The sequence below is a fragment of the Neovison vison genome, chromosome 6 (genome assembly GCF_020171115.1).
Source record: "Neovison vison isolate M4711 chromosome 6, ASM_NN_V1, whole genome shotgun sequence".
Taxonomy (NCBI): Eukaryota; Metazoa; Chordata; class Mammalia; order Carnivora; family Mustelidae; genus Neogale; species Neogale vison.
The window spans coordinates 136,949,324-136,973,371 of record NC_058096.1 but is presented as its reverse complement, the minus strand read 5'-3'; the positions used below and the strand labels follow the sequence as shown (position 1 = coordinate 136,973,371).

Below are 24,048 nucleotides of genomic sequence, written 5' to 3'. Positions count from 1 at the left end.
AAGGCAGAAATCCCTGTCCCCATTTACAGGTAAGGCATCTTAGGTGTCTTTCATCTATCCTGGTAAGTTCTCCATAGTTACTTCTTTGACTGTTGTCTCTCCCTTTCTTTCAGACAAATTAGGATTCAAACTAGACTGTGTATAACTTCATACTCAACACCTTTCTGTACCTCATTCTTTGTGATTTTTTCATGTTTTTTTTTCCAGTTCATTAATTCTTGCTTTACCAGTCTTGAATATGCTGTTTAACACACCCACTGAGTTTTAAAGTGCCATTGTTAATTGCCATTAGTTTGTAAATTTCCATTGTTGGGCTTTCATTTCATTTCCAGAAGTACAAATTGGTTATTTTTCAGTTCTTCTGGCCATTTTACTCTTACTCGTTTGCTCATATTTTCAATTCCTTTTTTTTCCCCAGTGCCTTCTTTTATTTCTTTAAAAACAGTAGGAATGTTTATTTTAAATTCTGTACCCAATAATTCTCGTCTCTGAGGATTTATTGAGACTTTTGTCATGTATGTCGCTGTGATATTGTGATTCTTAAGAAATGTATTTGTTCTTTATCCCTTCCTGGCATGGACGGAGTTCCTACAACCCTTGGAATTTCCCAGGTGGTAAGAGCGATAAAGATGTCTTTGTTACTCCTAACAAACTTCTTCCAACCACACCTGAATTTACTAAATTAAGGAAATGAGTTTTAGAAAGCACCTAAGGATGGAGACTAGTTGCCAGAGGAATGATCAGGGGACTAAGGGTCTGGAACTTTCAGACTCACCCTCTCGCCTTTCCCAACCCCTGGGGAATGGGGAGGGGCTGGAGACTGAACCAATCACCAATGACCAATGACATAACCTAGCATGCCTGTGTAATAAAGCCTCTGTAGAAAGCCCTCTTGGAAAGGGTAGGAAGACTTCTGAGTTGGGGAGTATGTGGAGGTGCCTGGGGAATGGTGTGGTTGTGGAAGGAAGCTCCATGCACTCTCCCCACACCTTGCCCTATGCATCTTTTCCATCTGGCTGTTGCTGAGAGCTATCCTTTTAAAATGAATCAGTAGTCTAGTAAGTAAATTATTTTCCTAAGTTCTGTGAGCCACCCCAACAAATGATGAGCCCAAAAAGGGGGTTGTAGGAACCTCCAATTTATAGTAGGTTGATCAGAAACACAAGAGACAACTAGGACTTGCGGTTGGCATCTGACCTATGTAGGGGGAAGGGAGAAGTTGGGGGGAAGCAGTCTTATGGGACCTATTCCTTGACCTATGGGCTCTGATACTATCACCAGGTAGATAGTGTCAGACTTGAGTGAAATTGTAGGACCCCCAGCTGACATCAGAGAATTGCTTGGTATGGGGAGTAGCTTCCACACCTTTGGTGACCAGATGTGAATTACTGAGGGCACTGAGAATAATGAGAAACAGAACAGTTTTTCCTACACAGGTGTTCCTACAGACTTTTTCAAGGCACTTTGTCTCCTTTTAAGTTGTACATATAATGTATTATTTGTTTCAGAGGTACAGGTCTGTGAATCATCAGACTTACACAATTCATAGCACTCAACATAGCACATAACCGTCCCCTAATGTCCATCACCCAGCCACCCTACCCCTTCTCCCACCCCATACAATTTATTTTTATTGTGAGTCCAAAATCCTAGAAATTCCGTCAGGGGGAATTATTTGAGCCTGGAGAGGATCTCCATTTGCTTCTTCAGGTGTTGGAAGCTTGACTCTCTTGGGCCCATGTTAAAATTTTCAGCTTGTTTATTTCAAACCTTGCAAATAGCATTCAGGCATTGGCCCCACCCAGGAGTCCACCCAGGTCCACAGATTCACAGAGTATTCTTTCCACCTGTACCCAGGATCAAGACTCAGGTGGGACAAACAAGTTTCCTTGCATTTTTCCTTTGCAAGGAGGGTTTTATCCAGTTTATGTTTTTACTGAGAGTATAGACCTTTGTGGATCATAGCTTCACACGGGGTGGAAAGAAGACTCCAATTCTCACCGGGCCCAGTGTCTTGCTTCCATTCATGTCCGTGGTACCAGGTGCCTCCAGCAACATCTGTGCTCACTCACACATCTGCATTCCCTCTCCCACTTCATCCCAAGTCTCTAACGACCGCCTTCATTTTCTTGAAAGGTCATCTTACATATAAAATTATGTTTCTTGTGTTTCATCTAACATTGTTAATAGTCTGTAATAGAAGGGCTTTAGAATTTCTAATCTCTCATTTTGCCAGCGCAGATATCTCTTCTTTTACTAAACCCACAGTCGTCAGTAAAGACGATAAAATGTGACACACACCAAACAGCAGGCAAACTACCAAGAGTCTTTGCCTTTTTAAAGGGAATAAGAAGTGTCTTATGTCTCATGTTGAGGTGTCTTGGAGATATCATAGCTCTGGGGGCTTTACTAGTAAACATTTAGAAGAAAATGGCATCATCAGGAAAGGTTCCATAAAGCACATACCTGGGAGAATTTTCTTCTTGGAACAGTGATAAGAACTTGCCACCACCTGTCAGGGGGCAGTTTCTGTATACTCCATCTGAGACAAAAACACTCCATTGAAGATCAATGTAATGATAATGGTTACAACAGCTTAAAGTTGCATAAAGGGCGTTGTTTAAAAAGTACTTCTATTAATGTCCACAATAGCCAAACTATGGAAAGAATCTAGATGTCCATCAACAGAAGAATGGATAAAGAAGACGTGGTGTATACACACACACACACACACACACACACACACACACAATGGAATACTATGCAGCCATCAAAAGAAATGAAATCTTGTCATTTGCGATGATGTGGATGGAACTAGAGGGTATTATGCTTAGTGAAATAAGTCAATCAGAGAAAGACAACTATCATATGATCTCCCTGATATGAGGAAGTGGAGATGCAACATGCAGGATTTGGGTGGTAGGAAAATAACAAATGAAACAAGGTGGGATCGGGAGGGAGACAAAGCATAAGAGACTCTTAATCTCACAAAACAAACTGAGGGTTGCTGAGGGGAGGGGGTAGGGAGAGGGTGGCGGGGTTAAGGACATTGGGGGAGGTATGTGCTATGGTCAGTGTTGTGAAATGTGTAAACCTGGCGATTCACAGACCTGTACCCCTGGGGCTAATAATACATTATATGTTAATTTTAAAAATTTAAAATTTTTTTTAAAAGTACTTCTATTATACTTATTTTGTGCCCCTTTTGACATATGTCCCAAAAGGACCCCTGGGTTAAGGAGCTGTAGGTGGGAATACTAGGGCACCTCCTCTGGTTCAGAAGCCTCCACACCAAAAACAATGCAACAAAGCCTTTTCGAAGAAGGCTTTGAACAAGCCTCCTGGAATCCAAGAGCCTCTGCTTTTTTTCTCCCCTGAATTTAGCTTCATCACATATGGTGAGATCTTTGGGGAGACTGGGACTCTTTCAAGGGTCACTGGTGTTCACCAAACAGAGTTCTCATAGTCTTGACCATCCTGTACATTTGCCATGGATTCAACCCAGGTCCATTGGCGTTCATGTCCAGCATCCTTCCATTCCCATTAACAGCCCATCCGCTACAATCTTCCCAAGAGATGGGTTGTTGAACAGGGAATGCTGTGGAACTCTCTCAGTTGCCCCACAATCTTACCACCCAACACAGGACTTCTCAAACAGCAGGCTTTCCAGAGCCTCGGGGCACTGCTGGTGCAGGGACAGTGGCCTTGTTGGGTGAAACTCTAGCTCTTAGCAGAGACACCTGGCCATCAGTGGCATCCACTGTTGCTCATTTTTGGTTTTGGGTTTTTTTTTTAAAGTTTTATTTTATTTAAGTAATCTCTACACCCCCTATGGGGCTTGAACTTGCCCTAGATCAAGAGTTGATGTTCCCCCAACTGACCCAGCCAGGGCACCCTCCCCCACTGTTGTTCTTTCTGAGCAGAGCAAACATAGAAGGGCAAGTCTGGGTTGGATGGATATTTCCAGGACTTTTGAGAATGACCTGTTGCCATGCTGTACACTCTACATAGCATGGGATCTTTATTCTTTCAGTGCTCTGATTCTTGATCCCAAAGGTAAGGGACATTCATTTATCTTTCCTTATCTAAAAATCTTTAGTTCCTCTCAGTCTTGCCCAATATAAAACCTTAGGAGATTTTGGCCTTTTTCCTGACAGCCTGACATGACCCAGAACATTCCAAGGCCTGGTTATAAATAATCACCTAACATTTCACTGTTGATGGTCAGTTCATATTCACCTTCAAAACATATCACAAGGGCGCCTGGGTGGCTCAGTGGGTTAAGCCGCTGCCTTCGGCTCAGGTCGTGATCTCAGGGTCCTGGGATCGAGTCCTGCATCGGGCTCTCTGCTCAGCAGGGAGCCTGCTTCCTCCTCTCTCTCTTTCTGCCTGCCTCTATGCCTACTTGTGATCTCTCTCTGTCAAATAAATAAATAAAATCTTAAAAAAAAAACCATATCACAAGAAGGGGGTGGGGAGTTGGGTGAGCCTGGTGGTGGGTATTAAGGAGGGCAGGTATTGCATGGAGCACTGGGTGTGGTGCATAAACAATGAATCTTGGAACACTGAAAAAATAAAATAAAATTTTTTAAAAAATCACAATTCTAAGTTCAACCAGGAAGCAAATACTACAAAAAGGTCAGCCATATACAAAAAGTAAGAAAACGAAGGTCACTTAACACATATGAGGAAACTAAGTCTCAAAGCAGGTAAGGAATTTATTCTAGGTCATGGGGCCAGGACACAAGCTCAGGCCAACTGTACCCAAATCTGTTCACTCTGCCAGTATGCCATGTTGCTCTCACATTGGGTATCTCACTTCTTCAATATCACTCCATTTTATGAGGAAAGATGACCCTTATATAAACTTCATAGGTAGTATGGAAAAGTCAAGATTTTACCATGATGCCATAATTGGAATTAGCACCAAGTTTATCCAAATAATGAAGAGATTAAAGAAGAACAGAAACAACAGAGACAGACAGAGAAGACTCTTTGTGATTACTTTTTTGTTTGTTTGTTTAAGATTTATTTATTTTAGAGAGACATAGAAAGAGAGTGGGGAGAGGAGCAGAGGGAGAGAATTTCAAGCAGATTCTGTGCTGAATGTGAAACCCAATGTGGGGCTCGATCCCACGAACCATGTTATCATGACCTGAGCTTAAACCAAGAGTTGGATGCTCAACCTGACTAAGCCACCCACATGCCCCTAATTACTGTCTTTGCTTCATTTTCCCATTTGGGTTTGTCACTTTACAGACCTCCTATTAATCTGAATCAGGGGTCACACACACATAGGCACACACAAGCACACCCCTGAATTATCTGAGAGAAACGTGTCCTAGGAAGGCTGAGAAGTCTCTGTAAACAGAGACCTAGCATCTCCAGGAGTGCTCTGCCCTGAAGGAAATGCCAGAGACACACAACACAGCCAGGCAGGACTCTGTCCAGAGAAACCCATGGCCCAGATAAGCAGAGGTCAGATAAACAAGGCTGCCCCATGATCAGCAACTCTTCTGAGCTGGCCAGGGCTCAAAAAACAAAATACATACCTGTCCCCAGGGCAGGTTCCATTGCTCCATTTGTTCAGGCAGTGGTTTATCAAGAATCTGGCCCTTTCAGTAGACTAAGCCATGGACCTGGAGCCAAGAATTCAGCTCTCAGCCCCACCCTGCTACTGGCTCACTCACCACCCCTCACTGGGGGTAGAAATGGTGCCCATCAGCTTTGCTCAATGCCACAGTCTCATGTGTAATACAAATTGAAGCAACAAGAGCAGCTAGCACTTTTGAAGACTGAGTGTGTGCCATATTCTTCACAAACATGATCTTGACCTGCCCACAACGCTGAGGTAGTTATAATTGTCATCGAACGCATACAGAAACTAAGGGTCAGGGCATGAGAAGACCCACCTCCAAGCACCTCTATGCCATGGTAGCTCACTGTTGCTCTCACCTTCCTCACATCAGTTTCTTTTCCCAAAGAAGAGCAGTGGCTTCATTGGGAGAGTGACATGATCACATTTTTCCTCCCTCTCTCTCCCACCACTCTTCCCCCGCCACAGTGCTCACTAGAATTTTAATGGTGGGATCTGGGAAGTAAGACCCAAATTTGGAGAGTAAAGCCCAGCAGTCTCATTCACCCATTCTGGGTTTTGGAGACTATGTGATTATTTATTTTTCAGATGATGCCCCTGTTCTCTGCAGAAGCACAGACTGAAAAGAATTCATAAGAAGATTTTCAGAATCTGTGTTTGTTTTGTGTTTTGTTGTTTCCGCAGCATGCAGAATTTATGAGCATTTAAGAAATCAACCCCCACTGCAGAGCTCCTTCAGTTCTTCCAGCTGCCAGTTCCTCGTGATGCAAAGGTGTCTCTGCAAAATCAAAGGATATTTAGAACAAACACTCCATGGAATATTTGCAAAATAATGTGATAGGAAGCCAAGCATCCCAGCCTCAGCTGCTGTGAAAACACTAGAGTCTAGAGTGCCTGACACAGCAGCAGGCTGATATCCCCTCTCACTTCCTCTCCTTTGCCAAGTCTGGCTACTGAGATCTTTCTCACATGCTCTCAGGGATCCTCAAGGATGGGTCAAGACCTATGTGTCGGGCACGCCATTTGTATAAAACTCAGCATCTTCAGAACACACAGAGCCTTCCACTATGGAGTCCCAAACTGATAGTAAATTCTGGTAGATAAAATGAGACAAAATGGCCCAAATATTCTTATGTCTACACCATCCCCATTCTTGCGTTTGGCCTGAACCAAACCTATCCCAGACCCCAGAACAATTTCTGAGAAAAAATGGTGCTTAAGGAAGGTCTAAACCACAACCACTTTCTAAAGATTGTGACAGGGCAAGGAGACATCTTTTCATCCTGTTTTTTCTGCCCCTTCACCATCTCTTTCAACCCACTTTTGCAGGACAACAACCTAGGGGTTATAGAACACTTATCTGGAGATGAGACCCTGCATTGTCAGTTAATACCAGAGATCTCTGTGGTGCAACTCAGAAGGAATTGAACCCTAAGAATAGAGCTATAATTGACAAGAAATAAAATCAGCATTTTGTTTTTGTAGGGAAGTCATCTTTTTGTATGACATTGAAAGAATTTAATTCTCACAGTGGTGAGAAGTATTTAATTTTAAATTAATTTAAGAAAACAAGCAACAACCCAGGTTGAGAACTCTTCCTCTGCCAACATTCTATATTAGGGTTCTCCAGAGAAACAGAACCAACAGAATGTGTGTGTGTGTGTGTGTGTGTGTGTGTGTGTCTAGGCAGAGATTTTACAGAATTGGTTCACACAACTTCGGAGTCTTGGCAAGTCCAGAATCTGCAGGGTAGGCCAGTAGGCTGGAGACCCAGGAAAGGGTTGCAACTTGAGTCTCTATGTACTTTCCTGGCCGAATTCCTTTTCTCCTAGGGAGTGCAGTCTTTTTTCTATTAAGGCCAACATTAATACTTACATCTCTCATCTCCCACCACATCCTTCATGCAGAACCAGAGTACATTCCCATCTTTGACAGAGATAAAGGATTTGAGTAGAAGAAAGTGTCCTTTCTGATACTGAGCAAATGCCTGAGAATAGAGTGCTGGGACCGTGTTGGGGGGGGGTGGTAATTGGGGCTTTAGAAAGGTCCAGAACAACAACAGGACATATGGGTTTCAATAGGACTCAGGTCCCAACCATAAACTTGACAGGGAGGGTTCATGACACGAGCAGTAGCTAGACAAGGAGCTTGTCATGGCTCTAGAACATAGAGCATATTCAGATGGCTCTGTAACCATAGAGCCAAGAACAGTCTAGATCACTTGATAGCTAACCAAACCCCCAGCCATGTGAATGAGCCCAGTGGACATCAGCAGAGCCTCCTAGCCAACCACCACACAGGCCATTGCAATAAATGCTCAGTGTCATATGCCACTGCAGTTTTGTGACTGTTACACAGCCTTTTCGTGGTGATAGCTAACTAATACACCAACTTCCCAAGTCAGGAAACAGGCTGACAAATTCAAATGTTGACAGGGAGAATCAGATAATATAACCCTGCAAACAGGTAAAGTGGAGTCTACATTAAATTGGAAAATGCATGCCCATCTGAAGATACTCAGCTCAACCAGTCATGCCATGTGGAAATGTTGATTTGGTACAGCTGAACTAATGGGAGTTAATTCAAGGGAGATGGAGATGGAGGTGTTCCTATGAGATGTATTATTTTATACGTTTTCAGTACATTTTATTTTCCTCCTAAATCTGGGCAGTAGTAACAAAAATGCAAATTAAAACTCAACTGAGATCATTTCTCTTTCTATCCAAAAGATTTGCAAAAATCTAGACGTTCAATAATATACTCTGTTGGTGAAGCTTTGGCAAAACAGGCACTTTCATACATCACTAGAGGGAATGCCAAATGGTGTACATAACCCCAATGGAGAGAACTGAGAAGGATTTAGTGAAACTACATATTCATTTACCCTTTGATCCAATAATCATACTTCTTGGAATTTATCCCAAAACATATATTGCCAAAACTACAAAAGAGATATATGTACAAGGTCACTAATTGCAGTTACCAGTCATAACAGCAAAGGCAGAAAACAACCAAAATGCCACAATCAGGGACTGATTAAAAAAATTATGATACATCCATATGATAAAGTACTGTATAACTATAATAAGGAATGAGGAATATCTCTATTGTCCACTATAGAGTAAGTTCCAACTTACATTGCTAAAATTATTTTTTAAAAAACTAAGGTACAGAAAAACGTGTATCACATTCTACTATTTCTGTAAGAAAAAAGGAGATATATAGGTATACTTTTATACAGATTAATTAAATTTCTCAATGGAAAATAAGCCACAAACATTTTAAAGTGTTGTTTATAGAGGAAAGGAAGGTACAGAGTAGGTGAGACAGAAAAAGAGGCCAGAGTTATTTGAACATATGTTGGTTTTTAGATATATCTTTAATGTTATATAATTTTTCATATAATTTTAAGGCAATTAAACTTTAAAATATTAATCCCCAAACATGAAAGAAATAAAAAGAATTAAGTGAACCTGTGTATCCATTATGCTGGCAAAACAACACAGAAGCCATAGTAATTTGACTACATACTTTCAGTGGAATATAGCCTAAGTACAAAAAGAATTATAAAAACAACAGAAAGTAACTGTTTAAATAATAATATTTCTGGTGGGAGTGTGTGGGTTTGGAATTCTAAGACTGATATATGAGTAATGTGGGATAAAACTATTGAATAATTGCATGATATTCCAATTCTATCATTCATGCTATTTTGGAGAGCAAAGATTTGGGGTGTGGAAAGAAGGAAATGCAGATGTTGGAAAAGTTTAAGTAAAAACCATGTAATCCTGAAACTAAAAAGAAAACATTGGTTCAAATTCATAATGTATTTTATGATGATGTAGATAGCTAGATGATAGATAGATAGATGATAGATAAATAGACAGGTGACAGATAAATAATAGGTAGATAGATAGATAGATAGATGAATGGATAGATAGATGTATAGATAATAGATAAGTAAATAGAGAGATCGATAAACTACCCATATTTCCCAGTTCTTTCCCCGAGACCCAAGAGACTGGAAATAGTGCCAAGGTCAATAGCAATGGGTTGAGTTCCCTTAGTGCTCAAAGTGGGGTCTGGAGATACCATTTCTTACCAAAATGAACCAAATGTGCTTGGAGGAATAGCTAATTCCAAGTACAGTACAGGAAATAAACGAGGAGTCTAAAAGACCTAATTATATCAGAAAACAAAATTATCAGACTGATGGGGTTATCCCAATTTGCAAGGGTTCCCACTGGTCAAAGGTAGGGCAACCTGAGCATCAATAATAATAATCTTTTAAAATAATCATAAAATTAATAATAATAATCATTGCAATAAATTTAAATGTATCAAATATGCTTAAATTCATGGGCTTGTAATTTTTTAATAAGATAATTGAAAAATTCAAACATTGACTAAATGCTCAACAATACTAAAGAATCTAGGAGTAATCATGGTAATGGGGATTATGTTTGTAAAAGAACATCAGGAATAGCTCAGAGGACCATAGGGGATGGGAGGGAAAACTGAATGGGAAGAAATCAGAGAGGCAGACAAGGCATGAGAGACTCTGGACACTGGGAAACAAACTGAGGGTTACAGAGGGGAGGGATGGGGGGCTGGGGTAAAGGCCTGATAGTATTAAGGAGGGCATATGTGGTGGTGAACACTGGGTGTTATACACAACTAATGAATCATTGAACCATGCATCAAAACTTAATGACATACTACATGCTGGTTAATTGAACATAATAATAAAGAAATTTAAGAGTCCTTATATTTTAGAGGTTTATATCATCATCCTAATTATCCATGGATTCTATATTTGCAGATCACCCCTACTCAATAAAATTTATTTGTAACCCCCAAATCAGTGATCTTGGTTTTTTTATGGTCAATCATGGACATGGGCAGAGCAGCAAAAGTCTGAGTCACCTGACATGCACTTTCCCAGCTCAGGTTGGACAAAGGGATGCTCTGCCTTCTTATTTTAGTTCTCATACTGTAAAAAAATACTCTTTCTGTGGTCTATTTAACGTCACATTTTTTTGTGATTTTTTTTTTGTAATTTCCTGTTTAAAATGGTTACGTGCTGGTGTATAATCTAGTGCTCCCAAGTGTAAAAGGCTGTGATGTGCCACATGAAGAAAACACACCTGTTTGGTAAGTCTCATTGAGGCTCAAGGTATAGGGCTGCTGTCCATGAGTTCAGTGTCAATGAATCAATAATCTATATTAAATACAGTGTCTTTAAACAAAAGCACATGTAAAACAAGGTTATGTATTTACTGGTTGAAGAAAATGTGTCAGAGGCTTGCAAGAACCTTGTGGACACGAAGGTGTCACACCCTTTCAGTACTCAGAGAGACAATACAAAACATAACAAATAACAAGAATTGACCTACTAAAATAGTAGATTAGGGCAATATAGGGCAAGAATACTGTGCAATGAGAGTAAGATATGTCTCCTGGACCGGATTAGGTTTACCAGACCCAGTTCTTTGTCTCTGGTCTCTTTCCCTTCCCTTAAATAGTGCACAGAACAGAATCTTTTCCCTTTCCATCATTCCCCAATTGACAGACATTTGAGTTGCTTCCAGTTTTTCACTGTTAGGATCAGGGCTGCAGTGAACATCCGCACAGGTGCAGAAGTTTCTCTTGAGAAGACGTGAAGAAGTATAATTGCTGAATCACAGGGTATGCACATTTTCCATTTTAATAGATGCTGCCAATTTGCTTTCAAAGTGGCTATACCAATTAATACTCCCACCAACGGTGTTTGCAAGTCTGGGTTTCCCACACTCTTGCCAACGCTTAATTCCATGAGTATTTTTGGAATCTGGACCCTGTGTGAGGCACTAATGAGGTTATGGGGGGTGGAGAGGAAGCAAAGCAGCATACAAGCTGCAGGAGACGTGGTGTCCCAGCACCAAAGACAAACTGCTCATCCTCCCCCGAGGGCACAGAACAGCACGATGGAAACAAAAAGCAAGCAGAGAATTTTCAAATCTCATCCAGTGGCTCACTTACCTTAAACAATAATCCACAAAAATTACTTGATTAGCTTTGGGGTGCTAATTTGTACTAAAATATGACAGGTAGGTCTAGGTCCAGCCCAAGACCATACCAAGGGCAAATCCTGTCAGCTTAATTTTATAAATAAATTACATTTTTTCCTTAGAATAAGGATATGGATATATATTTGGCTGTGTGCATCCAAAAAATAAATAAGTAAGTAACCCTTAAAATGCCCATGCTATTTAACCAAGCAATTATTTTCTGCATATTATCTTAGGGAAATTAATCTGAAAAATTTACAAAAATGTAAGTGGAAGAACAGTTATTCCCAGCATTGTTTAATATCCCCACAAAAGGGAAAACTACCCAACTGTTCAAAAATAAGGAATGAAATAGTTAAATATTTTGAAGATAAAATAAATTGAACGATTGGGAACTCTTACGCGACCCTCAGAAATGATTTATTTGTTGTTATGGAAAGACATTTGGAAAGTAGTATTGTAAAAAAAAAAAAAAGCCGCCAGCATGCACACATTTGTTCATTCTCTCACCAGATATGTGCCGTGCACCTACTGTGTGCCAAGCACTATGCAGACAAAGTCATAACAACTGCAGACGGAGTCCCTGCTCTCCAAACTGAGCTGCCTTTTGCTTCTCTTGCCTGTTTTGTGGACTGCATAGACAGGTTTCTCCAGCCTGGATCTGAGCAAACTACTAATTGTTTGCTATTAAGCTCCTTGTGATTTCACAAGTACTGATGGATTGCTTCTGATTCTTACACCGTGTAGGACAATGCCCTATTTGGTTAAAGGGTCTGTTTTATAACATCATCGTATGTAGACCAGTGGGAGGAGAGTCTATCTTACCCACAGAACCAGCAGAGTATCTGGTTCCTCTTCCCAATGCCATCCTCTGAGGGAAGGTTCTAGAACAGTGGAAATACCATGGCTCGGGGATGTCACAGTGCTGACTCAGGGTCCCTGTTTTGCTTTTCTGGCACCTGACTCAACATCTTCTGGCTTCAGTGCACCCACCCATATGATGAATGCCACAGGTTTGATGTGAAGTGAGGCATGACCACAGAGATGATGCCTGGTGCACAGTGGCACAGGCACTTCCCATCCTCTAGTCTCTTGTCAAAGATTGGTTTCTTTACAGAAGTCCTTAGTATGAAAAGCAGAAGGATGAAGTACTTCAGCTGGGATGTTCATTTTCTTCTTTTTTTAAAAAAGATTTCTTTTTTGGGATGCATGGGTGGCTCGGTCAGTTAAGCGTCTGCCTTTGGCCTAGGTCATGATCCTAGGGGCCTGGGATCCAGCCCCCACTGGGCTCCTTCCTCAGCAGGGAGCCTGCTTCTCCCTCTGCCTGCCACTCCCACTACTTCTGCACTCGCTCTCTCTCACTCTCTCCGACAAAGAAATAAATAAAATATTTTTTTAAATGCACTTATTTAGTCATCTATACACCCTACATGGAGTTCGAACTCACAACCCCAAGATCAAGAGTCACACCCTCCACTGACTGAGACAGCTAGGCATCCCTGTTCCTTTTCTTTCTATCTCATAACTTTGAGGGAGAGCAGTCTGGCTTATCCAGAGAGTCTCTGGAAATGTTGACCAATATGGTCTGATGGTTAGCAGGTGATCAGATTCTAGAGGGACAGATAAATTGAGGCTCCTTGGACCCTTCTACAGATAAACAGACACCAGCACATACACATGGGCAAGGGTCTGCCCTATCTGCTTTTAAAACTCAAAGCCCTTATCCCTGCTTTGGATCTCTCCAATAGAGACAGTGGAGAGAGTGGGAGAAGTAGAACAGGGTGTACAGAAGAAAAACTGAGGGAAACCACAGGCATGTGACCCAGGATTGGTCAATCAGACCCTCTTGTCCACCTGGCCTCAGTGGCTCAGAGGGGTGAAACCCAGGCCAACGGTTTGCAATTCTGTGATGTTCTTGAAACTATTCACAAAAATAAGTTCTTTCTACTCAAGTAGTATATTTTTTAATTTATTTAAGTCCTAGGTAGTTAACATACAGTCCAATATTGGTTTCAGGAGTAGAATCCAGTGATTCATCACTTACATACAATACCCAGTGCTGTGCTCGCTTCGGCAGCACATATACGAAAATTGGAACAATACCCAGTGCTCATCACAAGTGCTGTCTTTAATACCCAATATCCATCTAGCCCATTCCCCATCCGCCTCTCTCCATCAATCCTCAGTTTGCTCTCTATAGTTAAGAGTCTGTTAGGGTGCCTGGGTGGCTCAGTTGGTTAAGCATCTGCTTTTAGCTCTGGTCATGATCCCAGAGTCCTGGAATGGAGCCCTGCATTGGGCTCCATGCTCAGCAAGGAGCCTGCTTTTTCTCCCTCTCCCCATGCTCATGCTCTCTCTTTCTCACTCTGCTCTCTCTCTCAAACAAATAAACAAAATCTTGTAAAAACAACAACAAAAGCAAACAAACAAAACAAGGGGTGCCTGGGCAGCTCAGGTGGTTAAGAGTCTGCCTTCAGCTCAGATCATGATCCCAGAGTTCTGGGATCAAGCCTGGTGTCAGGCTCCCTGCTGAGTAGGGAGCCTGCTTCTCCTTCTCCCTCTGCTCCTCCCCCTGCTTTTGTATTCCCTCTCCCTCTCTCTCAAATAAATAAATAAAAATCTTTTTATTTTTAAGTCTGTTTTATTTTTTTTTTTTTAAAGGATCTTTTTTTTTTTTTTTTTTAAAGATTTTATTTATTTATTTGAGAGAGAGAGAGACAGTGAGAGAGAGCATGAGCGAGGAGAAGGTCAGAGAGCGAAGCAGACTCCCCATGGAGCTGGGAGCCCGATGTGGGACTCGATCCCGGGACTCCAGGATCACGCCCTGAGCCGAAGGCAGTCGTCCAACCAACTGAGCCACCCAGGCGTCCCAGTCTGTTTTATGATTTGACATCTCTTCTTTTCTGTTCATCTGTTTCATTTCTTAAATTCCACATATGAAACATATGGTGTTTGTCTTTCTCCAACTGGCTTATTTCACTTAGCATAATATTCTCTAGATCCACCCACATCATTGCAAATGGCAAGATTCCATTCTTCTTGATAGCTGAGTAGTATTCCATTGAATATATACACCACATCTTCTTTATCCATTCATCAGTTGATGGACATTGGCCTCTTTCCCTAGTTTGGGTATTGTTTATAATGCTGCAATAAACAACAGGGTGTATGTACCCTTTGAATCTGTATTTTTGTATTCTTTGGGTAAATACTTGGTAGGGCAATTTTGGATTGTAAGAGAGTTCTATTTTAAGATTTATTTGATTATTTTAGAGAGAGAGTTGGGGGCAGAGGGAACGGAAAAGAAACAGACTCCCCACTGACCACAGAGCCCAGCAGGGGATAATGAGATCACAACTTGAGCCAAAACCAACTACACCACCCAGGCACCCCAGGGTAATTCTATTTTTAACTTTTTGAGGACCCCCAAAGTGTTCTCCAGGGTGGCTTCACCAGTCTGCATTTCTACCAACAGTCCACTGAGGTGGTCTAGTTGGGAGAATGTACGCCTGGGTGTATTGGGAGCATTGTGCTGAGAAATTCTGCCTGGGGAGAAAGCCGAGCCCCGTGACAGGAAGAGAGACAAAGTCCTAATGGTATGGAATGAGTGCACTAGGTCCAACCTTACCTGAAACCAAATCTATGCCTGGACTCCAGTTATATGAGGCTAAATCAACATTCACAGCCCCCCTCTCTCCTTCCTCTTTCATTTGAGGTTACTGCTAAAGAAGACCCTGAAATAAGGATTCATGTGCAATGAAGAGTTAATGTGAGAAGGAATCCCAGAAAACACCCGCAGGGCAATGGGGAAGTAAAACCAAGAAGAAAAGGTACATTACTGAGCAGATAACCACTAAAGGCCAACTTGGGCTGAGTCCCACTCAGGAACTCCAGGACATTTTTTTTAAGTATTTTATTTCATTTTTAAAGATTTTATTTATTTATTAGTGAGAGAGAGTGCACAAAAGCTGGGGAAGTGGCAAAAGGAGAGGGAGAAATAGGCTCCCCATTGAGCAGGAAGCCTGACATGGGGCTCGAACCCAGGACCCTGGGATCATGACCTGAGCTGAAGGCAAATGTTCAATGGACTGAGCCACCCAGACACAGCAGGAACTCCAGGAACACCTTGTGGAACACACATTTCAGAGTCATCCTGCCCAGGGGGCAAGGTAGCTGGGATATTGACACCCCCCACACACCCCCCCACACCCCCCCACCCCCACCCCACCCCACCCCACCCCCCACACCCCCCGCCTGCCACTGTGTCAGGTTACTCCCACAGGGCATCAATAACCCTTCACTTTCAGCCCACCATGAGAATATACAAAGCAGACCCTGATGGGGGGCGGCTGTCTGCAAACTGCTGTGTGCTGCACCAAGGGGCAATGAGGGAGATACAGTGCTCTTGTGTCTTTTTTTTTTTTTTCCCCTGCAGGGGTTGCTGAGGTCGGGGGCAGATTAAGCTAGACTTCCTGCCATTTGCAAAGAAAAATATCCTGACTAATATATGTGACCCTTCCACCCAGGTCAAAGGAATCCTAGAAAGTGGGATGAAGTAGCCCCAGATCCCTTCCTTCACTTAACCTCATCCCAGACGTGACACCACCCTGGTTACAGAAGGAAGCTCTTACCAATGATAACACTGATGACCTGAACCCACAGGGGCATGGCCAGCGTGTCCCCTGAGACACCACAGAGTGGTAGAAGTGGGTTAACCGCGTACGCTTCCAGAGTGAGCAGGCCCTCGGGGAAATTGTACCATGTCCCGTGGTTCTCTGCTGCATCGGATATCCTATATCCCAGGCCCGGACCCCAGCTCGGGTGACCACCCACAGTTCCCCCAGCAGGCCGCCAACAGGCCCAGCAGCCCCTTGGCAGCTGCCCAGAGCAGCTGTCATGAGCTTATATCTTCAACATGCTTCCCACCAAGAGAGCCAGAGAAACCCAGGCTCCCAGCCCTTCCGTGGCAAAGACTGGAGGGTGAGAGCCAGGAACCCAAGCTGTAGTCATATCAGGCCTCTCCTCCAACACAGAGCGACGCCTGGGATGGAGGGAGGAAAAGGTAGCACATGTGTCTTCTCCTATCAGTTTGCTTCACGGTGATAAATACCTTTTGTTTCTATTGTGAACAAGATCTTTCTTTTCCATTATTTTTTTCTAAGTGGTTACTGTTGGAAATAGGAAAGCTATTGATTTTTGGACATTTATTTTGTGACTGGCTGCCTTACTGAACTCTCATTATTTCTAATAGTTTTTCAGTTCAATTCTCCCAAAGGAGAAAAAAAAAAAATGTAGACGATGTGACAAAACTGACAAAAAACGTGTGAAATCGGTCACCCTTCTATTTGTTCTGAGACACATAAAAAAATCTAGGTAGGAGCAAATTCCCACTAGTGCTACACAAGAGTCCTGTGTTCCCCCTCCCCCCAGCCTCCCCTACCATTCCAGTGCCCCTCTACCTCTCCGCCCCTGGGGAGAGGCCACACTTTCCTGTGTGATGACGACAGTCTTTGAAAATCAGACTCAGAAAAGCTCTTTGTTGGGGCAAATGGCCAAACCCCACGCCTGCCTGGGCTGTCAGCCAGGGGCAGGTGTCCTAGCTATGGGGAGAGGCCCAGGACAGGGCTGGCTCTCTCAGACTGCCCCCAGGCCAGGGTCCCTCACTCCAGCCCCTTGCCCAGCTTCTACTCAGCCCCCCTGCAAGCAGCCCTCAGCCCTAACTGAGCAACTACTATGTGCCAGGTCTGGGAATGTCTGCGGACACAAGGTTTAGTCACTTCCTCAGCTCTTCCAACTATAGAACATCCTGGAAGATGCCCCCGTTTCGTTTTACCAGATCGACCCGGGTACTCTTGGAGAGACATTTTGTTATCGACTCGGGTTTGCCTGTCTGGGATGTAGCGACACAGCCAATGCCTTGCCAAGGTGGCCTGCCATCCGTTTTACACAGGCTGTGCGGCCCTCCACTGGCTTCTGTGTGATCTCGCTTCCAGAGGACTGCCCTCAGGCAACCAGAGCCGTTTGTCCACACCAGCAGAGATTGGAAATGTCTGGGAGTTAGCGTTGCCCCAAGGCAGCCCTTAGCCAGTGCCTGACAGGTGCAGAGTCTCAGCCTCCCTGAGCTTCCCTGGGGGGGCAGGAGGAAGCCAGCCCTGGGGAGCTGCTCCTGGTCTCTGCCTTGCCCCTCATGGACTGCCTTGCCTCCCTGACCAATCCCCCACAAACCATTTCTTCAGTGTCTCCCATGCACAATGTCCTCACTTTAGGGTTTGTTCCGGGGAACCCAACCCAAGACACAGAGTGAGCCTCTGACCCCCATTTTCTCATCTGTCAGGTTGGACTAATTAGAAAGTCTCCTGAGAAAGTGAGTAGGATTTTGTCAGGGACTGAATTGTGTCTGCCCGCCCCCCCGACACACACACACACAATTCCTATGTTGAATCCCCAAGCCCCAATGTGACTCTATCTGAGACAGGGCCTTTAAGGAGGTAATTGGGGCTGAATGAGGTCATACAAGTGGAGCCTGATCCAATGGGTTTAGTGTCCTTAGAAAAAGAGACAACAGAGAGCTCACACGCGCTCTCTCTGCCCTTCGGGCACCAGGCACCAAGGACAGGCTGGGTGAGGGCACAGAGGTGGCAGCTGCCCGCTGCAGGTAAGGAGGCCTTGGACAAAATCTGATGTGGCCAGCATTTTGATCATGGAATTCCAGCCTCCGGAGCTGTGAGAAAATAAATACCTGCTGTTTATCTGTTGTTTAAACCACCCAGTCTGTGGTATTTGTTTATGGCAGCTCAAGCTGACTAAGAGATTCCTTCAGTGAGATCTGGCCGGGAGGCTGAAACAGCCTCCAGCCCCTCATTCAAGTGACCCGTCACCAAGAAACAAAATTACAACCACTCTAGGAATAGCACTGTCTCACTCCAAGGAAAATGAAATTAAATTGAAGCCATGGACTAGAGCCTGGCACATTCCTCCTGTAAAGAGCCGGAGAGTAAAGACCTTGGGTCTCAGAACTACTCACTTCTGCGTGGCAGCAAGGAAGCAGCCACAGACAGTATGTAAACAGTGGGTGTTGCTGTGTGCCAGTAAAACTTTATTTAGGAAAAGCAGACCACTCGAGGGGCAGCAGTTGAGCTGGGAGTCCAGCAAAACTCGGATCCAACCCCAGGTTGTAAAGACAAGGACAAAGGCAGAAGGTGGAAAGGACTTGCCTGAGATCCCACAGGGAGTGAGCGGCGGGCAGACCCTAGAGAGATACCCTGCCCACTGTGTCCTTTCTGTTGTTCGGAATGGAAGCTTACATGGGTGGGCTATCCCAAGGGCGTCTATAAATGTCGGTAACAGAAGGTGCCCCAGGAGGAGAAGGGAAGTGTGCCTGTCACCAGAAAGCCAGGAGCAGAGGCAGCCAACAGCCCTCCTGCCTGTGGATGGGCCTCGGAGCCAGTCCAGCGAGGTGCGGGGTCCTGGACCACCAAGAGGCCTCGAGGGTGATCCTGAGCCAGGAGGTCCTTACCCCATTGCTCTTCAAAGGAAGGTGAAAGGCTGGCACCTCTCACTGTCAAGTCCAGGGTGAAGGGCCGCGAGAAACGTCCCACTGGCTGAGCACTGCAGAGCCAAGGATAAGGAGAGGCTCCAGTTCACACCACCATGACTAGAGGCGCACCTGCACAGCTGGACTCACTCCATCCCCCTCCCAGGCCTCCACTTTAGGCAGGAAGCAGTGGACCTACTTTGAGAAACCAGCGGCACAAACTCCAACCCATCGCTTTACATTTCACAGAGATAGCATTGGGCTTGCAGCCTCAAGAAGCAGGGCCAGGGGCCCCAGGGTTAAAGAGACTTGGCAGTTATCAGGATCTGTGGCCTCCTCCCTCTGTCTACATCTGTGGCCTCTCTCCCCCTCCCTGTCTCCCCCTGTCTCTCCTTCATGGCCACCAACCACTGGCCTCAGATGAGAGCATCTCAACAGATGCAGGGAAGGGAGCAGCTGGCTCACAGCAATGACCTTCCCAGAGCCCTGAGACTCCCTGCAGAGCCCCAGCAGTTCCTTGGGCCCCACTCAGCAGCCTCTGGCCTTAAAATCTCCAAGTCAAAGCCTCAGGCTGTAAAGAAAGAAATTTTCCAATTTGGAAAGAGAAGGGAAAGGGGGCATTTGGGGCCTTGCAGAGGACTGACCCTATTTGGGATTCTGTTTGACCATCTCAACACCAAGGAAAAGTGAACCAAACATACCACCAGCACCCAAGAAGCAGATTTTTTAGAATCTTCCTATCAACAAGATTTTGGTCTTCAATCATCTCAAATTAAATAAAACCTATGTGCAAGACAAAGAAAGAAGGGGGCTTGGGGGGGCTTTGTGTCACATGACTTTTATGCAGCAGAAACTTAATGAGAAACACACCACATTTCCAGAACCCTCTTTCTAGTCAGAGCTCCCGCTGAGATAAAAGGTCACAAGAAGAGAAGGAGGGAGAGCGGGTGGCGGAGCAGGGAGCACTTTTACTGGAAAGATGGGCCCAAATTTCACACAAGCTGCTATCAGGCCAGAGAGTCTAGACCGATTATTTTCTTTGAATGCCAGATGTGAAGCGCTTTCATAAAGGAATCTCAGACATCACCCATTTAAAAACAAATCGACCCAAGCTGCATTCACTGATGCAAAGGAGAACTTGATCCCAGGCTGCAAGGGAAAGCCAGCTGGCCCGCCTGGGGGAAGCCCAGCCTTGGTTTCATGTCCCGTTGCTGCCCCCTGCAGGCCCTGAGCTGCATAGCTGCCGATGCGGGCCGAGGCTGGGTCCGCCGCTCTGCCCGCCAGTGGGTGGAGGCTCTCTGTCCCTCTGACCCAGGGTGGCCGGAGAATGATCCTCTGTGCCATGCCAGATCACAAGTGGAAGGACTGAGCTGGCCTTGGGCAGCGTTACCCATATCGTCTTACTCAGCCTTTAGCCCTGCAAGGTGGAGATACAGACCCTTTCCTTTTTTTTTTTTTTTTAAGATTTTATTTATTTATTTGCCAGAGAGAGAGAGAGAGCACGAGCAGAGGGAGAAGTAGTCACCCCGCAGAGCAGGGAGGCCGACATGGGACTCAAACCCAGGACTCCGAGAACACGACCCAAGCCAAAAGCAAATGCTCAATCTTTCTACAGGTGAAAAATCACAGGTCCCAAGAAGCCCAGTGCCTTGCACAGTAAATACAATTGGTTGAATCGAGGCCCTTTATGCTATGGCCACCAACACCAGGATTCCCATCTCAGAGAAAATGAAATGGTATTTCCAGACCAGAACAGAAAGGAGGAAGCCATGCCTGTGGGCCCACAGGGCCTAGGGGGATGTCTTCACATCCCTGTGGCCTCAGGCTGAGAGTGACCAGGATGATGTACCCGCTGTCAGGCTGGAGGGAGCCTCCATAATTCCCATCCCCCTCCCCAGGCTCAGAGCTTCGTAGACCAAGGAGCAGCTTGGCCACTCTGGTCGCTGGAATCTCCTGCCAGCCCTGTATTTCTCCCCGTGTTGTAGCTGCCTTGGGCTGCAACCCTCCTTAACAGGAACTGAATCTGTAAAAATCACTCTGAGATGACCAGAGACCTCGCACTTGGCAGTAGGTACAAATCACAATGCCAGACGCTCAGAACCAGTGACCTTTAGAAGGAGCCGGGCATGGCAAGGAGCACCTAAGTGATTCATGTCTAATCCGGTGTGAAAGGACCTCTGCCCCCACTCCTCAGAGCACCCCAGGCCTTCTCTGCACCCTCTGACCTGCCTGCTCTCGGCTGTCATAGGGACCATTCTGGCGTGCTGGAGAGCATCAGTTCTCTGCCAGTGCTGTTGACTTGAGACTCTCTAGTGCACCTTTGGGCTTTCCTTCCATTTCTGAACCCTTCTAAAGGGGCCCGCTCACCTCTCTGACCCCATCTCTCTCCAGGGCTCCTTCTCCTACAAGGCCAAGCGGTTTGCCCCGCCCAGGGCATGCCCCATTTTCTTCCACCTCCGGGGTCTGCCTGGAAGCCCTCTCTGCCCCTCCATCATTTACCGGATTCTGACTCAGCACCATGTGAGTATCTTACGGCTGCAAACAGGTCTTCCCACTTCCTCCCCTTCCCATGCCGTTTCTCTGACGGCAACGTCACCATGTGGTCATTTGACCACCGGTTCATCTACCTGAGTAGGCTCTGACTGGAAAGCACTTAGCAAATATTTCACTGTTCCCCTAATCTCTTTGTATCTGGATGTGACTCCCCTGTGGGACCACACGTGCTGAATTGGAAGCTGGGACATGGGATCTGACCACAGGACAAAATATTTGCCTCTGGGGTTGTCCTCGGAAGAGAAAAGGTTTCCTCAGGTCCCCACTCCCTCTGCAGGACCCCCAGGCAGCAGATGAGCCAACTTTGTCATTCCTGTGTGAGTTGGCCAGAGGTGCTGTCAAGGTCAGGGAAGCTGCCAATCTGGGGAGGAGTCACTGAGCCACGGTTCCAGGTCCATTCCTAGCCTGTCACCCACTGGAGGCACCTCCCCTGCAAGGGTTGGCTGAGATGACAGCTGGGATCTGAAGAAGGAGCTTCCCACAGTGGTTCAACTCCTTTTGTGAGCTCCTGGAACTACTCTCTGGAGAATCTGGCTGAAAGAAACCTTGTTTAATAGTTCCTGTGTAAAAGCTAAGGATAATTGCATCATGTATCAGTCATTTACACTTTAATAGAAACAAATGACTACAATCTGGTCACTGAATCTCAGCATCTTAGGAGGACCAGGGGCCTTAACCACCAGCACCCTTCAGCCAAGCTGACCTCATTCCTTCCAGTCAGTGCTACTGCTACAGCTTGATACATTTACAAAACACATCCCCTATCCCCCTCTCCTCACACCCTCACTCTTAATGAATTTAAGTTCAAACGCTAACCGTGAACCTCTTAAAACAGGCATGCCTCCATGAAATTGCAAAAACCAAAAAGACACCAGGTCCAACGCCCCATCTGGTACAGACCTTCCCTCAGCTCCTAGATGCCACCTGTGACCTGGCAGGCTCCCAGATCCCCTGGAGCCTTTGAGAGAAGAGAAGGGAGAGAAGGTCCATCACAGACAGCCTCACTGGTCCCAGGTGGAAGGTAACAGATCTGAGGTGATGAGGAGGCTGGCAGCCCAAAGAAAAATGTCTTGTATTCTCCAATTCTGATGCTGTGATGCCAGTCAACAGGGCCAGAAGAGAACAATGATAATCCTTCCCCAGAAGTGTTACTCTTCCTAACAGCAACCAAATGGAGTGGGGGACTCCTCAATTTGCCCACCTTCTCCACAGCAGGACCCAAAGAGCAGAGCACCGTCATCCAGCTTTTCTAGTTCTCCCCCCTCAAATGCCCTCCCCTCTTCCAGTCCACCCCAGAAGGGAGAAGTAGCTGAGGAGTAAAGGACAGCTGGACACAAAGAGGAGCCTCAAGGTCGCAGGTGTGTATAAAGAAGGTGAAAACCACAACGAAAGGACTTCTAAGTCTCCATCTGGTCATAAATGAAATATGGAAAATAAGGCACATAATTTTCCATGGCAGTAATTTCTCTTTGATCAGGAGAGGCCATCTGGAGCAGTGGTGCGAGGGTAAGTTTTGAAGCCACAACTTGGGTTTAAAGTCCCCCTCTGTCACTAACTAGCCTGGTGGGGCTACAGAAGCACTGCCATACAGGGCATGGGGAAATGTTTGAATGATGAAGCACTTTGAACCTTGCCTGACACATGATAAATGCTACCGTGGAGTGGGAAAAGGAGAAATAGCAAGCGATAAGAATAGTGCTCCAATGATGGAGCCACAAAGAGCATAAAGAGAGCACATTAGGGTTTGCAAAGCTTTCTGGGTTCTGTTCTTTCATGTGTCGCTCATAACAGCCCTAGGAGGTGCACGCTGTAATTATCCCCACAACACAGATGAGAAAACTGAGGTTTCTAAGTGCCAAGAGGCTGACTTAGCATCCACACAGATTTCCCAATGGATAGCAAAGCAGAACACCGGAAAAGAAGAATAGGTCTGCTGTGGCCATTTGGAAGTTTGCCATCAGGAAACCTAGAAAGATCATCCTTACTGATTTATAGGCAAGCACGTCTGGGTCTTATGGGCACAGGATTGTGTCTTACACATGTGGGGGAGTCCAGCTGCTTGTGGTCCCCATGGGTAAACGCAGACAGGACAAGGATGAGCCCACTGCCCTTACTCCCAATCTCCTTGCTAGTTTCAGGACATAGAGATCTCGCGAGGCCATCACGGCCATTCAGCCTCGGAGCGTGTAAATGGAGGAAGGCAGATTTGGGCAATCCCACAAGGGGAGATGGTCACCCTGTGTGTGGTGTGTGTATCCAAGTCTCCCTGCCACCTCCGGATGTCTTTTTTTTTTTTCTTCTTTACATTTATTTGA

General features: G+C 45.2%; 1 long non-coding RNA gene across 1 annotated transcript in view; it reads left to right on the top strand.

Annotated features, from left to right (window-relative positions):
• Positions 1-22,615, top strand: part of LOC122910560 — a 28,738-nt gene extending 6,123 nt beyond the window's left edge. The window contains exons 2-3 of the long non-coding RNA XR_006385242.1: positions 21,572-21,700; positions 22,569-22,615. This is a non-coding gene — a long non-coding RNA (uncharacterized LOC122910560). The remainder of the gene's footprint in view (positions 1-21,571; positions 21,701-22,568) is intronic.
• The last annotated feature ends 1,433 nt before the right edge of the window (positions 22,616-24,048 follow it).